At 51.9% G+C, this 13,618-nt stretch overlaps 2 non-coding genes across 2 annotated transcripts; both read left to right on the top strand.

Moving 5' to 3' along the window:
• The first annotated feature begins 301 nt into the window (after window positions 1–301).
• TRNAS-UGA lies at window positions 302–383 on the top strand. The gene has a single exon. It is a non-coding gene; the product is annotated as a tRNA-Ser (tRNA).
• Window positions 384–3,920: 3,537 nt separating this feature from the next.
• TRNAR-UCU lies at window positions 3,921–3,993 on the top strand. The gene has a single exon. It is a non-coding gene; the product is annotated as a tRNA-Arg (tRNA).
• Window positions 3,994–13,618: the final 9,625 nt, after the last annotated feature.

Raw genomic sequence — 13,618 nt, 5'->3', positions numbered from 1 at the left:
CTCCATGTGTCACTGGTTTCTATAGCAAAGATCAGTCCCTGGCCCTGTGGTCCAGACATCCTCATTCACATCAAGCTTCCAGTTCAGAATCATTTCCCATTCCCGCTCTGTGGGAGGGAAGACTTTTAAACGCGCTCTCTGTGTGACTGCACATGGCTAAGCAAAGAGAACAACCCCCCAATCCCCCCTGTGCTTTGGGAGCCAGGTTTGCGGTGGGAATTCTGTAGTTCAGATGACTTCACGCCTGGGCATTGGGATTATTTACCAGTTTCTTTGGCATTGGGGCACTTTTGTGCTCATAGCTGTGATGGCCGAGTGGTTAAGGCGTTGGAGTTGAAATCCAATAGGGTTCCTCTGCGCAGGTTCAAATCCTGCTCACAGCGAGGCCTGTGTTTTAGCCAGTCTCTCACCAGGGCAATACCTCTGTACAACCCCCTGAGACACTCTCAATTCTCTCCCCAACCCAAGTAAATCCTGTTCTGCTCCTTTCCTAGAGATCCCTGGGACACCCCCTCACACTGTGTCCCTGAGGGGTCAGGCAAACTCTCAGCGCCTGAAGCCTCTGCCACTCACCTGGTGCCCCATAGATCAGCCACAGCCCTGGTTCTGCTCCTCTCTCTAGAGTGTGAAAGGAGCCAAGTCAGTGACTCCATGGGAGCTATGGGGCTGCAGAACCAACAGAGAAAAAATAGGTGCTCAGCGCCCACTGGCAGCCAGCTCCCCCCCCCCCCCACTACAGGCCTTGCCGACAAGCTCCTCCTCTTCACCTTCAGCACCTCCCACCTGCCAGTGATCAGCTGTTCAGTGGGGTGCAGGAGGGGCTGGGCGGGGGAGGGGGAGGAGCAGGGACGGGAAGAGGTGGGGGGAGGGAGAGGAATGGGGCAGGAAGGTGCAGGGTGGGAAGAGATGGGGCAGGGGTGGGGGCTTGGGGGAAGGGGTGGAGTGGGGGCAGGGCCTTGGAAGGAAGGGGAGGAGTTGTTGCGGGTGGCCCTGAAGGGAAGCACCGACTATCACAGTGACAATACAACTGACCAGCCTTGCGGGGGAGGCTGAGGGAGATCCGCACTCACCAGGTCTCTTCTCTCCCCCAAGGTGAGCCAGACACTGCTCTCTCCTGGCTCTCACTCTAGCAGCTGGACGCCAAGGAGCCATTTCCCCACAGGAAGTGCACTGAGTGCCCCTGTGGTGCTGGGGGGCTGGCGCTGCTGCTGCCTGTGGGGCTGGCAGGGGGGCTGATGTCTGCACAGACTCTCAGCTGCCAGGCCGGAGGGGGCACTTGGGACCTTACCAGACTGGCTCAGTGCAGATGGGGGGTTGACAGAGCAATACAGACGCTCTCCAGAGCACGGAGCAGCAGCCGCCCATGCAGCCAGGCAATGAGCATTTCCCACAGCCTGGAGCCGCGGGGGAGGCGGCAGCTGCTGTTCCAGCTCCTCGGGGACAGGCCCTGTCAGCCAACAGCCACTTCTTACTCCCCACAGCTAAGGGCGCCGGGTTCCTCCGGTGGGGGTGTGGAGCAGCCATTCGTTTTCCTGTTCGCACTCCTCTGCGGTGTGAAAATCGGGGAGGGGAGGCAGAAGCCCCACTTCCCTCCCGAAATGACGCCCAGTGGGGGAAGCCAGGACAACAGGGTGGGGCGGCGAGTGGTGGCCAGACTCTCACCGCCAGGGTCTAGTCTAGCTCAGGGTCCAGGTCAACTTCCTCCCCGCGCCACTGGCCCCCAGTCCCCTTCCACCACCAGGTCAACCCGGGCACTAGGGCAGGAACGGGGTGAGGCAGCAAGTCAAGCTGAGCAAGGCTGGCAAAAGCGAGTCTTGTCTTCATGGGCCGCTCACAATGACGTCCTTTTTGTGTGCGACTGCTGCAAAAACATCCCAGACAGAGAGGCAACAGGCCAAAATGCTTACATGCAGTTATCAAAGTAGCTCAGTTAGGAGAGCGTTAAACTGAGGATCTAAAGGTCCCTGGTTCAATCTCAGGCTTTGGCAGGTCCTTTCATCCCTCTTTGTGTGGTGGTGCCTTGTTCTCTGGGAGCACAGTGGTGTCTGCACCCAAGATGAGCAGGGCTGCCCTAGAGGATTTAGGGGGTATGGAACAAAGCAATTTTGGGGGCCCCTTCCATTAAAAAAATGTTGCAATGCTGTAGTCTCATGGGGCCCCCGTGGGGCCTGGGACAAATTGCCCTGCTTGCCTCCCCTGTGGGTGGCACTGACGGTGAGTCTCTGATCTTGGGCTCTGCAGTAGGAAAACATAGAATTGGCTTCTGCCCCTAGTTGGCCCACCTGACCTTTAACAAGGACAGATGGGAGCTGTCTTTCCCAACATGGCAGGAAGAGAGTGAGGCAGGATGACCCTCAGGAATGGTGCCAGAGGGCTGCTGGGCAGTGACAGGCAGGGACTGGGGGTGAAAACTCCTCTGTGCAGCTGAGCGAAGGCAGTACCAGGGAAGGGGCATCTGTAAAAGTGGCCCTGTGGAAGGTGGAAGGGATTTGGGGGCCCAGGAGGAGGCGCTTGATGTTCAGTGCCTTGGAGCAGCTGGACTTGGCCATGGTGGGTGTTCAGGAAATGCACATTCATGACTTTAGGGTAGATCAATGGGCAGAGGGTGATGGGAGGAAGGGCCTCCTGGCCAGGGAAGAATGATGGGGCTGGAGTACAGTCACTTTCGCGGTGCGAGTACAGAAGGTGGTGGAGCTTAGACCAGCGAGGGCATTACTGGTGGGCTTTGTGCTCTGTGGCACTGGTTACTGCTATATTAGTGTGTATGGTCCCCAGTTAAGGCATGAGAGGGAAGATCAAAGGCTCCCTTCCTCTGGACTGCATGATGTTTGTTGTTGGGGGGGGGTTAATTGTGTCAGCCGGCCTGAGCACCGCTGGTCCCGTTTTCCCAACCGTCAGAGGAAACATTTTTACAATGAGCACTACCTGGTGCAGGTCTGTAGTGAGGTCGGCTTAGAGGAGCTCACTCCAGCCACAGAGGGGGTTCACCTTTCTGCGGGGACAGACCAGGAGTCACATTGACTGGATTTAGGGTTAGCTTTTGTGTCTTTAGCATGTTGCTTCTCAGATTCTTTCTTGGCCTGACTTGTTACACTTTGACAATTAACAGGCCAGAGTTTGTGCACCTTCCTATTATCCTCACTAGGATCTGATTTCCAAATTTTGAGGAATGACTTTTTGCCTCTAACAGCCTCCAGTACTCGGCTGTTTACCTAGAGTGGCGTTCTGCTGGTCGTCCCATTGTCGTTTCTGATTTAGGGCAAACGTTTCATCTGAGCCTCTAATTGCAGCGTTTTTAAACGCTCTGCATGCTGCTTGCAGGCACCTAACACTTGTGACAGCAGCTCCTTTTAATTCCCACCTAACCATCTGTACTTATGCCGATAGGTTGACTTTAGGTCTTTAACTTTGAGCGGTAGCTGAGAAGATGGTAAATCGGGCAGAAACCCATTCGACAAACCTCTTCATTTCCTTGTTATTTCCTGACTTCTTCATTCATCCCCTTTTCCTTTTTTCCTGGGTGAGGCGGCGGCCTGCCAGGGAGCTCCCCGGCACCTCTGGCTGCCTGGGCTGAAGGCAAGAGGTAGGCCTGGGTGTGGCGAGGGCCTCCTGTCCCGGAATGAGGCTGCAGTGCTTCCTGGTCCCCTTTTCCCACCCACACCGGCAGGCGGCTGCTGCGGGAGAACACGAGGGAGGCTCTCAGGACGCCAGACAGTGCTGTGTGGCTGTCAGGGGAAAGAGCCTTCTTCTCTAAAGATGGCTGGCAGAAAGGTGGTGCTCAGCTCTATAAACGACCTCCCCAGTAGCCTCGCTGCCAGGGGATGCAGACATTTCTGTAAGGTGCAGAAAGAGGTTATTTGGCTTCCAAGTTAATATGAGAAATATGCATTTAGGAGATTGAATTTCCACTTTTTTACAGGGCCCCAGTGGCCTAATGGACAAGGCAATGGCTTTCTAAGTCAGAGATTGTGGGTTCAAGTCCCATCTGGGGTGAAAAACTGCCTCTATATTGCAAGGAAACCTTGGCCTTATTTTCACCAAGAAAGCTGGGAGATGATTGAACACAAAATATTGGATCTTGGGAAAAATGCCCCAGAAATGGCATCTTGACAAATGCTTTCTAAACCCCTCAGTAGCAAACAATTAATGCTAGTGTTTGACTGAGACTAGAGGGAAGAGGAGTGTTTACTCCCACACCTCAGTGAGTGAAACAGACGGAAAGAGCAAGGCAGTCCTGAAAGAGAATGGATCTGTCTGGAGACAAAGCAGCCCCTGAGAATGAGCAACGGTGTGAAAAGAAGAGGTTGAAATGTGTGTTAGATGTTAGTTAGTGTTAGAGGGTTTATCCCTTCACCCTCCCATAACCGGGTCCTTCTCACGTACACACAGAGCAGCAATACCCAAAGTCCAAAGGTGCAAACAATTAGATGTTTATTGGATTGAACTTCCAGCAAGCAATGATTCCAGTTTCCTTCCTCAGTGTCCCCATCCCAGCCCTGACGCCACAGAGCCTGGCCTGTGTCCCTGTTCCCATTCTCCCCCTTAGCAAGACATAGGACATATGGTGACACATTTCCTGATAGGGCCAGGCCTCAAGGTGGAAGGTGTTGATATTCCATTTGTCCCACTGCCCCGTGCGTAGTGCAGTGCCCTGCACCTTCTCTCGTACGGGCGGGCCACACCTGTTCCAATTAGCGTTCCAGACTTCCCACTATAGTGGGCCTGGGAAGGTTGGGTCCAGGTTGTCTAGTACAGGGGGGAGGGGCTTACTCCATTACTTCTAGGTTATTTCCATAGGCAACGTAACACAAGTATACTTAGCAATACACCAGCCGCTGTAATAATCCACAGCAACACCGAGAGACCTGAGCACTGCCGCATGGTCCAACATCCTGGCCACCACCGAAACACCTCCTCTCCTCCTTTGACGGGGTCAAGCTCTTAACATGTCCAGTTGCTGGCAGTTGCAACACGCTGCCGCTGCAGGTTTTCGTGCTTTTGTCCATATCATAAGTCCATTGAATGTCCACAGAGAAATGGGTTATTGTCCAAACCAACTTAACCACATGGTGTGGAATCGGGCCGTATGCGCTGGTTCGATTATTCACAGCAGTAAGAGTCACAGATCTATCTGTGCACCAAAGCCCAGAGAGCAGTGTGTAGTGTGGAATTTGGTTAGGGGCTGGTGTAATTGTGCCCCCAGTAATATGTACATTTCCAGCAAAACACCTCATACACAGTACACCCAATTGTCCACCCCTTGCCACGGGCCATTGGGTGTGCTCCTCCACGGCCATCAGGAAGGGGCACATTCAAACATCTTCTCTGGATTTACACCATTTTACACACCCCTCCATTGATTCCCAGCGAGCAAATCCCCTTCTCATTATTCCCATAGGGCTTGTGGGGCCACCTTAGCTGCCGATTCACTTCCAGATACCACGGTAGCTATTACACAGGTGCTGGCCTCCTAGTCGAGCATTTTGAATTTCCATCCACATCTTCCCCCAGGTCAGCCTTTTGAAGCCACCCCCACCCATGTCATGAGGTTTTCTGTTCCTTGAATCACAACAATGCTAACAACATGACAAACAACACAAAACATAGATTCATGGTATTATGGTTTAGTCTTTTGCTGGCACCAGTTTGCTTCTAGAGTGTCTGAAAAACAAAAGAAACAATTTCCACACACTCCCCCCGGTGGGGACAGATTAGTGCTTAATAATAATAATACCACTTCCTTTTACAAATTTCCTTGCTAATTGCAGGAAAAACAGAAGAATTACCTCCAGGCTGTCCTTATTTTGTTCTATAGTCAGGTAGTGAATTACCCCACTCGCTGGTCATTTATGAAAGTCATGAGGTGGTGTGCCTCAGTTTCCCCTCTTGTACAACAGACCAGTTTGCAATAGTTTCTCTGCTGTACCAAGCTTTAAGTTTATCCTCAGGTAATAGCTGAGAGACAGCTTTAGATTTAGCTTTAGCACTGTACATACACACACACACTCCTTAGGATTAACCTGTCCCCCTTATTTTCAGGCTTGACTTGTTTTTTCACCTCCCTTTCCTGGAGGGCCACAATCTGAGTCTTCCAGTAGCTTGTTTGCTGACCAGATGTATTTATTATTTGCAGCTCCTTTGTGCTGCCACTGATGGGCAGTTCTCTCCTTCCCCCATCAGCTAGGTCATTTGCATTCACACCGGCTTTCGGGCTTGCTTTTGGATCCAAAGCCATCAGCAGCTCAGAGACACAATCAACTTCCATCAGAGTTCTGATTACTTTCCACTTTCATCTTCTGCTTCAAAGCACACAGATCTGAAAAAAAACCCACAACCTATTGTGGCTCCCTTTGGAGCCCTAATAGGGTTTGAATTAAGTACCATGTTTTGTTTGCATTTTTTTTACCCCTTCTTCAATATACACTGCACACGTCCTGGAAAACGCACATTCCTTCCATAGTTTAATCTTCATAACATTATGTTACAAACCATAAGTCTCACTTTAGGTTTTTAAAACCTTACACAATTACACACAACATTTTGTTTTGTCTAACATCCCTTGCACTGCAATAATTTTTTTTTACACAACTGTACCCCGATTACACGTCCATCTTGTACAACCAGAGACAGCCAGGGGCAGGCAAGTTAAGTGCCAATAGAAACCTCGGACATTCCTTTAGTGATTTTACTTACATTACCCAGGAGTCAAATCATTTTGATGAGATTATCTCTCCACCTGCTGCCTGCAGCCGTCCCCTATAGACCATTTCTGTGGGCAAAGGGCCAATTTCCCCTCAGAATGTCTATAAAGGCTTCTTGGGACAAAACACAGTGGTGGTAGCAGCCACTTTACCTGACCCTCTTGTAGAATTTAACTACTAAGCTTCCATCCAACGTGAGTGCACAGAGCTGCACATACAGTTACATTTATATAACTGGGTTTTATTATTTATCCAAAAACTGCCTTCTTGTAACACCACAACTGTTGCCTTTTGCTATTTCCACAACTCACAAATGTTTACTTTCCTCCAAACTCTGTATTATTAATTTTTGCAAAACCCTGGGTGGCTGCGCTGCAGTGCTGGGGTGACTCTGCAGGGGGAGAAGCTGCTGTGGAGCAATGTAGAGCAGGTGCAGGAAGGAGCCGGGGTCACTATTCACACTGTGAACTGCAAATTTCCAAATTTGGGAATGGCCAAGAACAATTCTAGGGGAAGGTGAATGCAGAGCAGTGACACTGGAGGTGCCCAGACCTCCAACGGGGGCAGTGTGGAAATTAATAATGGGAAGATCATTTGCGAAATTAGTCGTCACTGACAAGATTTGTCTCTTCTTATTTCATGTTATGGTGTTAGTTAGCGGAATCAGGATATATTTTACTATGTTAATTAAACACTTAATTTTATTTAACTAAGCCAAAAACTTAGTGTCACTTATTTTTTTCTCTGTCCTAGTAAGAATTAAATGAATGTTGTGACTTTCTGGAAAGTGCAGCAAGATTAAATGTGGGGAATTCAGTCTCTGTGTTTATGAGCTGATGTTTTCCTCTCACAGGTCAGTGCCTGCATTGAAATACCAAGAGGGATCTAAGGGCTGGTGTAGGCTGGGCACAGGGGTGTTTGCAGAAGGGGCGGGGGTCAGGTGGAAGGGGGGGCAGGGCGTTAGTCTCCCCCAGCTGGCGGTTCACGCCCTGCCCATGGTGTTGCAATGATAGAGGCTGCCCAGGCTGCACTTGTAGCCAGGTTCCCCCACTAGGTGGCCGCGCAGAGGCTGCAGGAGACAGGCAGGGGGCAGCAGGGGAAGTGGCGACACAGGAGCTCTCAGCAGCAGGGTGAAGGACAATGCCATGGAGCGGCAGCGACGCAGAGTGAACAGGGCAAACCGAGAGCCAGTTGAAGGAGTGTCAGCAGCAGAAGCTGAGGTTTCTCTTGATGCCTTCCCCTCCCTCCCCCACCCCTGGGGCGTTGCTGCCCAAGGGGAGTGGGGGTTGGGGGAGGAGAGTGGAGGGGTCTGTTAAAGGAACATTGGATTGGCCTGTCACACCGCAAGGTGAGAAACTGAGGCACAGCACTGCCCAGCGTACTCTGGGGTGGGAGGGGGGGTTGCTGATGAGCGTAGATTTGAATGTGGTTGTGGGGTTTTCCCAAACTCAGGCTTGATTCTCTTTCCCTTTTAATAGAAGTTCTCATTGGCTCTCCGCCCAGGCAGAGCTGCGGAGTGGAGGCGTGTTGCCTTTTCCCCAGGCAGCAGGGTGACACCTGCCTGGTGAGTGAGGGTCGGTTTGGGTGACCCCCACTCAGGGCAGGCTGAGGGCAGGTCTCTGCCCTTTACTCAGCCCAGGAGGAGTTTTTTGCACTAACATCCCAAGTGTGCAAGTCCGTCCCCGCAGAGCTGCCCCAGAGGGTGACCTTGAAGCAACTGTGGAAAACGGGACGGGGGTGGGGGGTAATAGGCTCCTATATAAGAAAAAGTCCAGCCAAACCGGCCTGTCCCTTTAAACATGGGACATCTGGTCACCCTGAAGCAGCCCCACAGTCCTGCTCCCCGGTTGGTGCATTTGTCTGAGGGCTGCAGGGTCTTCACACCCTCAATGTCTGTTGGGAAATCCTGGATCCATCCGCAGCAGCTGGGAGCTCTGGGGTCCACTCGTAGGAGCTGCAGGGTCCATACGCAGTGGTGTGGGGCTGTGGGGGCTCCCTGGCCACCCATGGCTGCTGGGAGCTCTAGGGTCTGCCTGTGGGAGCTGTGGGGAGATGAGGGGTTTGGGGTGGAGGAGGGGGCTCCAGGCTGCAGGGTGGGGCTGAGGGATTCAGAGTGCAGGAGGGGGCTGTGGGTTGAGGCAGGGGGTTGGGGTCCAGGATGGGGTGATGGCTCTGGGGTGGGAGCAGGGATGATGGGTTCAGGTGTGGGAGGAAGCTCTGCGCTGGGGCAGGAGGTTGAAGTGCAGAGGGGTGAGGGCTCTGGGGTGCAAGAGGGGGCTCTGGGCTGGGGGGGTTCAGGGCTGGGGCAGAGGGGTGAGGGCTCTGGGGTGCAAGAGGGGGCTCTGGGCTGGGGGGGTTCAGGGCTGGGGCAGAGGGGTGAGGGCTCTGGGGTGCAAGAGGGGGCTCTGGGCTGGGGGGGTTCAGGGCTGGGGCAGGGGGGTGAGGGCTCTGGGGTGCAAGAGGGGGCTCTGGGTTTGGGGGGGTTCAGGGCTGGGGCAGGGGGTTGGGGTGCAGACTTATCTCGGGCGGCTCCTGGTCAGCGGTGCAGCAGAGGGGACCTACTGGCCACTTCCAGAGTGCAGCGCGGTGCCCTAGGACACGTAGGGACCAGCCTGCCTGAGCCCCGCAGCACCGCTGACCGGACTTTATAACCCAGTCACCCCACTGGGAGCTCCAGGGTCCCCCTGTCACATGTGGTGGCTGGGAGCTCTGGGATCCACCCACAGCAGCTGAGAGCTGTGGGGTCCATCCATGGTGGCATGGGCCTGTGGGAGCCCCTTCCGACACTGGTGGCTGATAGCTGTGAGGCCCCCACCGGCCGACAGCTCCAGTCTTGCTGCCCCAGGGCTGAGGTGGAAAATGTCACTGAGATCTCTGAAAGTCACAAATTCTGTGACCCCCTTTATATAATCTTAGCCTTAATAGTTGTTGACTGTCTCTCTCAATCTAGTGGTCTGCTCTAGCGCAGATGGGACAGGGAAGACAGAAGCTCACCCCCCAGCACAGGTTTGGGCAGAAATGGCTCTTGGGCTATTTGCTGAGCATGCAGAGGACTTGTCCAGGCCGGTGGAGCAGCTCAGCCAGATGAGGAGCTGGAAGAAGGAGACCTGAGCAGCCTGGACATCCCACTTTTTCTCCACAGCCACTGCCTGTCAGCAGGATTCCTCCTCCTCCTCCTCAGTGAGACCAAATCTAAGCACCTGGATAGCTGGTCTGTCCGCTGCACCCCAATCCCTCATGCCTGAGCCTCCCTGCCAAAGTCCTGCACCTGGCTCCAGAGAATTGTCTCACATCTCGCTGGGAACTCGACTTCTTGTGCCCAGAGAGTCTCGGCCCCACTCAGTAGAGGACCTGAGAAACACAGTGTCTGCCTCTTCCAAATAAGTGCTTGGAAAGGTTTTGTTCATGTGGCCTAATGGATAAGGTGTCTGACTTCGGATCAGGCGATTGAGGGTTCGAGTCCCGTTGTGCTTGTGCAGTTTTACCGTTGTGCTGAATGTCCTGCTCCCTTCAGGGCTGGAACCTCTTCTTGGCTGCTCAGGCCAATGCTCTGGCTTCAGCTAGAGCCCCGGGAAGGAGTTGGGGTTTGGGTGTCACAAAGGCTGGGGCATGAGCCCCAGGTGCTTCCAGTCTCGCCTTTGCCCTTCCTGACTTGCCAAAGAAACTGGGCGGCTGCCCGGGCTAGTGTGTGCGCCTGTCCCTGTGCTGGAGGGTACTTGCTACACAGCGTCTTTGGAGCCTGGCTGTTTCTCTGCTTCTCACCAGCTGGGGAAAAGCCTCTTGGGGTAAAATCTCCTGCCCCATTGCAAAAGTGAGCACCGTGAGTGGGACCAGTCAGAGGCCCCTCCATGGGGGCTGGCCCTGCTTTCCTACCGTCTTGTGATGTTGGCGGAAGAGCATCAGCAGCTGGCTGTGGGTGGTTTTCAGTGGGGGTTCTGCATGGCAGGGAGCAGGCTGGCCGGGTGTCTCTGTGGCTGCTGCTGGCCACGCATAGGCATGGTTCTCCCCTCCTCTTACCCTACCCTTGGTTGCTCTGTGGCTTTTAAGCCTTCCCTTGGAGCTGTCAGCACCAGCCGCCTCTGTCCTAGGTGCCCAGAGGAGGAGAGGTGCTGGGCTCCAGCCTGGGACTCTGCCTCCCTCCTGCCTAGCCCTGACTATGAAACCTGGCCCTGACACTCCTTTCTTCAAGCGCCATGTGGGCAAGAGGAAAAGTGTGGTAGAAAGCACAAGGGCCAAACTTGTGGGCATCAGAAATCCCAAACACCCAGTCAAACCACAGCCACTTCTAGACCCCATTCCAACCAAAGACCTGGCTCCAGTGGGTATGAGTCACTCAGCACAAGGTAAACAACTCATTCTTATACAGCTGGAGACAGGAAAGCGCTTGGTTATCCAGGGCTTTACCACAAGGTCCCACTGAGATTTGAACTCAGATTCCAGCATGCCAAGCATTACACCATGGGACCAGCTTGTGCTAGTTTCTCTGAACATTGGTGACTCTATCATAGAATACCAGGGTTGGAAGGGACCTCAGGAAGTATCTAGTCCAACCCCCTGCTCAAAGCAGGGCCAAGCCACAGACAGATTTTTATCCCAGATCCCTAAATGGCCCTCTCAGGGACTGAGCTCACACACCTGGGTTTAGCAGGCCAACACTCAAACCACTGAGCTCTCCCTCCCTCACAGGGCCAGATTGTGTAAGGGACTGTTGGCCCTTTACTAAAACTGAGTGGGGTTTTTTTGGTTGGCTACTTCCCAGTCCCAATAGAAGGGGGAAGGGTCAATGGGAAATCAGGACCCTGAGACTGACAGGCCCCTGGGGCAATGGTCACCAACTGGTAGGGAACAAGTGAGAATTTGTTAATGAGTAAAATTCCTGGTGAAAATTGGCAAAGCTGTGGAGAGTTTGAAAAGTTCCAGTGAATTTACACATGAAGATACAAACAGAGAGACAAGTAGAGACAAAGAGAACATCACAGACTGCACAGGCCCACACAGACATAAACAAAAACCAGACCTACACAGCACACAGAGCCATATACACATAAGGGAAAGCCACACAAAACATAAAACAAATCCACACCAAAAAGTACAGCAAAAGCCCACAACAAGAAAGCACAAAAGCCACATACCAAAAGAATACTTAGCAAAAAACCAATCTGCATGCAAAAGTGATACACACACACACACACACACACAAAACTATGTAAGGCATCCACAAAAATCACACAGGACCCACATGCACTTCAACACAACAGACAACAAAACCCCAACATACAGAAAGCCAGGCAGGGTTTGAGTCTCACAGCCAAGAGGGTGAGCACACAGGTGGTTTGGGGAGCAAAGACTGAGGGGGAGTCGGGGGCAGTGCTCTGGGCTCTGCCTGGAACCCCCTTTCAGGTACTTGAAAGCAGCTACCAAATCCCACCTCATTCTTCTCTTCTGCAGGCTAAACAATCCCAATTCCCTCAGTGTTCCCCAAGGGTCAGTCCTAGGACCAATCCTATTCAATTTATTCATAAATGATCTGGAGAAAGGGGTAAACAGTGAGGTGGCAAAGTTTACAGATGATACTAAATTACTCAAGATAGTTAAGACCAAAGCAGATTGTGAAGAACTTCAAAAAGCTCTCACAAAACTAAGTGATTGGGCAACAAAATGGCAAATGAAATTTAATGTGGATAAATGTAAAGTAATGCACATTGGGAAAAATAACCCCAAATATACATACAATATGATGGGGGCTAATTTAGCTACAACGAGTCAGGAAAAAGATCTTGGAGTCATTGTGGATAGTTCTCTGAAGATGTCCACGCAGTGTGCAGAGACGATCAAAAAAGCAAACAGGATGTTAGGAATCGTTAAAAAGGGGATAGAGAACAAGACGGAGAATATAGTATTGCCCTTATATAAATCCATGGTATGCCCACATCTCGAATACTGTGTACAGATGTGGTCTCCTCACCTCAAAAAAGATATTCTAGCACTAGAAAAGGTTCAAAAAAGGGCAACTAATATGATCAGGGGTTTGGAGAGGGTCCCATATGAGGAAAGATTAATGAGGCTAGGACTCTTCAGCTTGGAAAAGAGGAGACTAAGGGGGGATATGACAGAGGTATATAAAGTCATGAGTGACATTGAGAAAGTGGATAAGGAAAAGTTATTTACTTATTCCCATAATACAAGAACTAGAGGTCACCAAATGAAATTAATAGGCAGCAGGTTTAAAACAAATAAAAGGAAGTTCTTCTTCATGCAGCGCACAGTCAACTTGTGGAATTCCTTACCTGAGGAGGTTGTGAAGGCTAGGACTATAACAATGTTTAAAAGGGAACTGGATAAATTCATGGTGACTAAGTCCATAAATGGCTATTAGCCAGGATGGGTAAGAATGGTGTCCCTAGCCTCTGTTTGTCAGAGGATGGAGATGGATGGCAGGAGGAAGATCACTTGATCATTGCCTGTTAGGTTCACTCCCTCTGGGGCACCTGGCATTGGCCACTGTCGGTAGACAGATACTGGGCTAGATGGACCTTTGGTCTGACCTGATACGGCCTTTCTTATGTTCTTATGTTTTCCACTGCCCAGGAGACCCAGAAAGGGACTGATGTGCTGGAGATATGTTGGGAAAAGGAACTGTCTGAATTGCCAAGGCAGGAAGCCAACAATCTACAGCAACATCAATAACAACAAACTCACTCTAACCATGCTCCAGCCAGAAGGGAAATGGGCAGGAATTCTTGCTGTTCAGCCATGGCCACACATACAGAGATGCACAGCAGTGAGGGTGCTGGGCAAGCTGGTCTGAGCGAACAATTGGAAATGATCCTTCCGTTAGAACAGAACCAGAGTGTAGAAAGGTCCCTGTGTTAAGTGGTTGAGGCTGAGGCCTTAGGAAGCTGGCCTACGATACCACA

This window comes from Mauremys mutica, chromosome 6, assembly GCF_020497125.1.
Source record: "Mauremys mutica isolate MM-2020 ecotype Southern chromosome 6, ASM2049712v1, whole genome shotgun sequence".
Taxonomy (NCBI): Eukaryota; Metazoa; Chordata; order Testudines; family Geoemydidae; genus Mauremys; species Mauremys mutica.
Note: the sequence above shows the minus strand (reverse complement) of the source record. Positions and strands in the feature narration are given on the sequence as shown.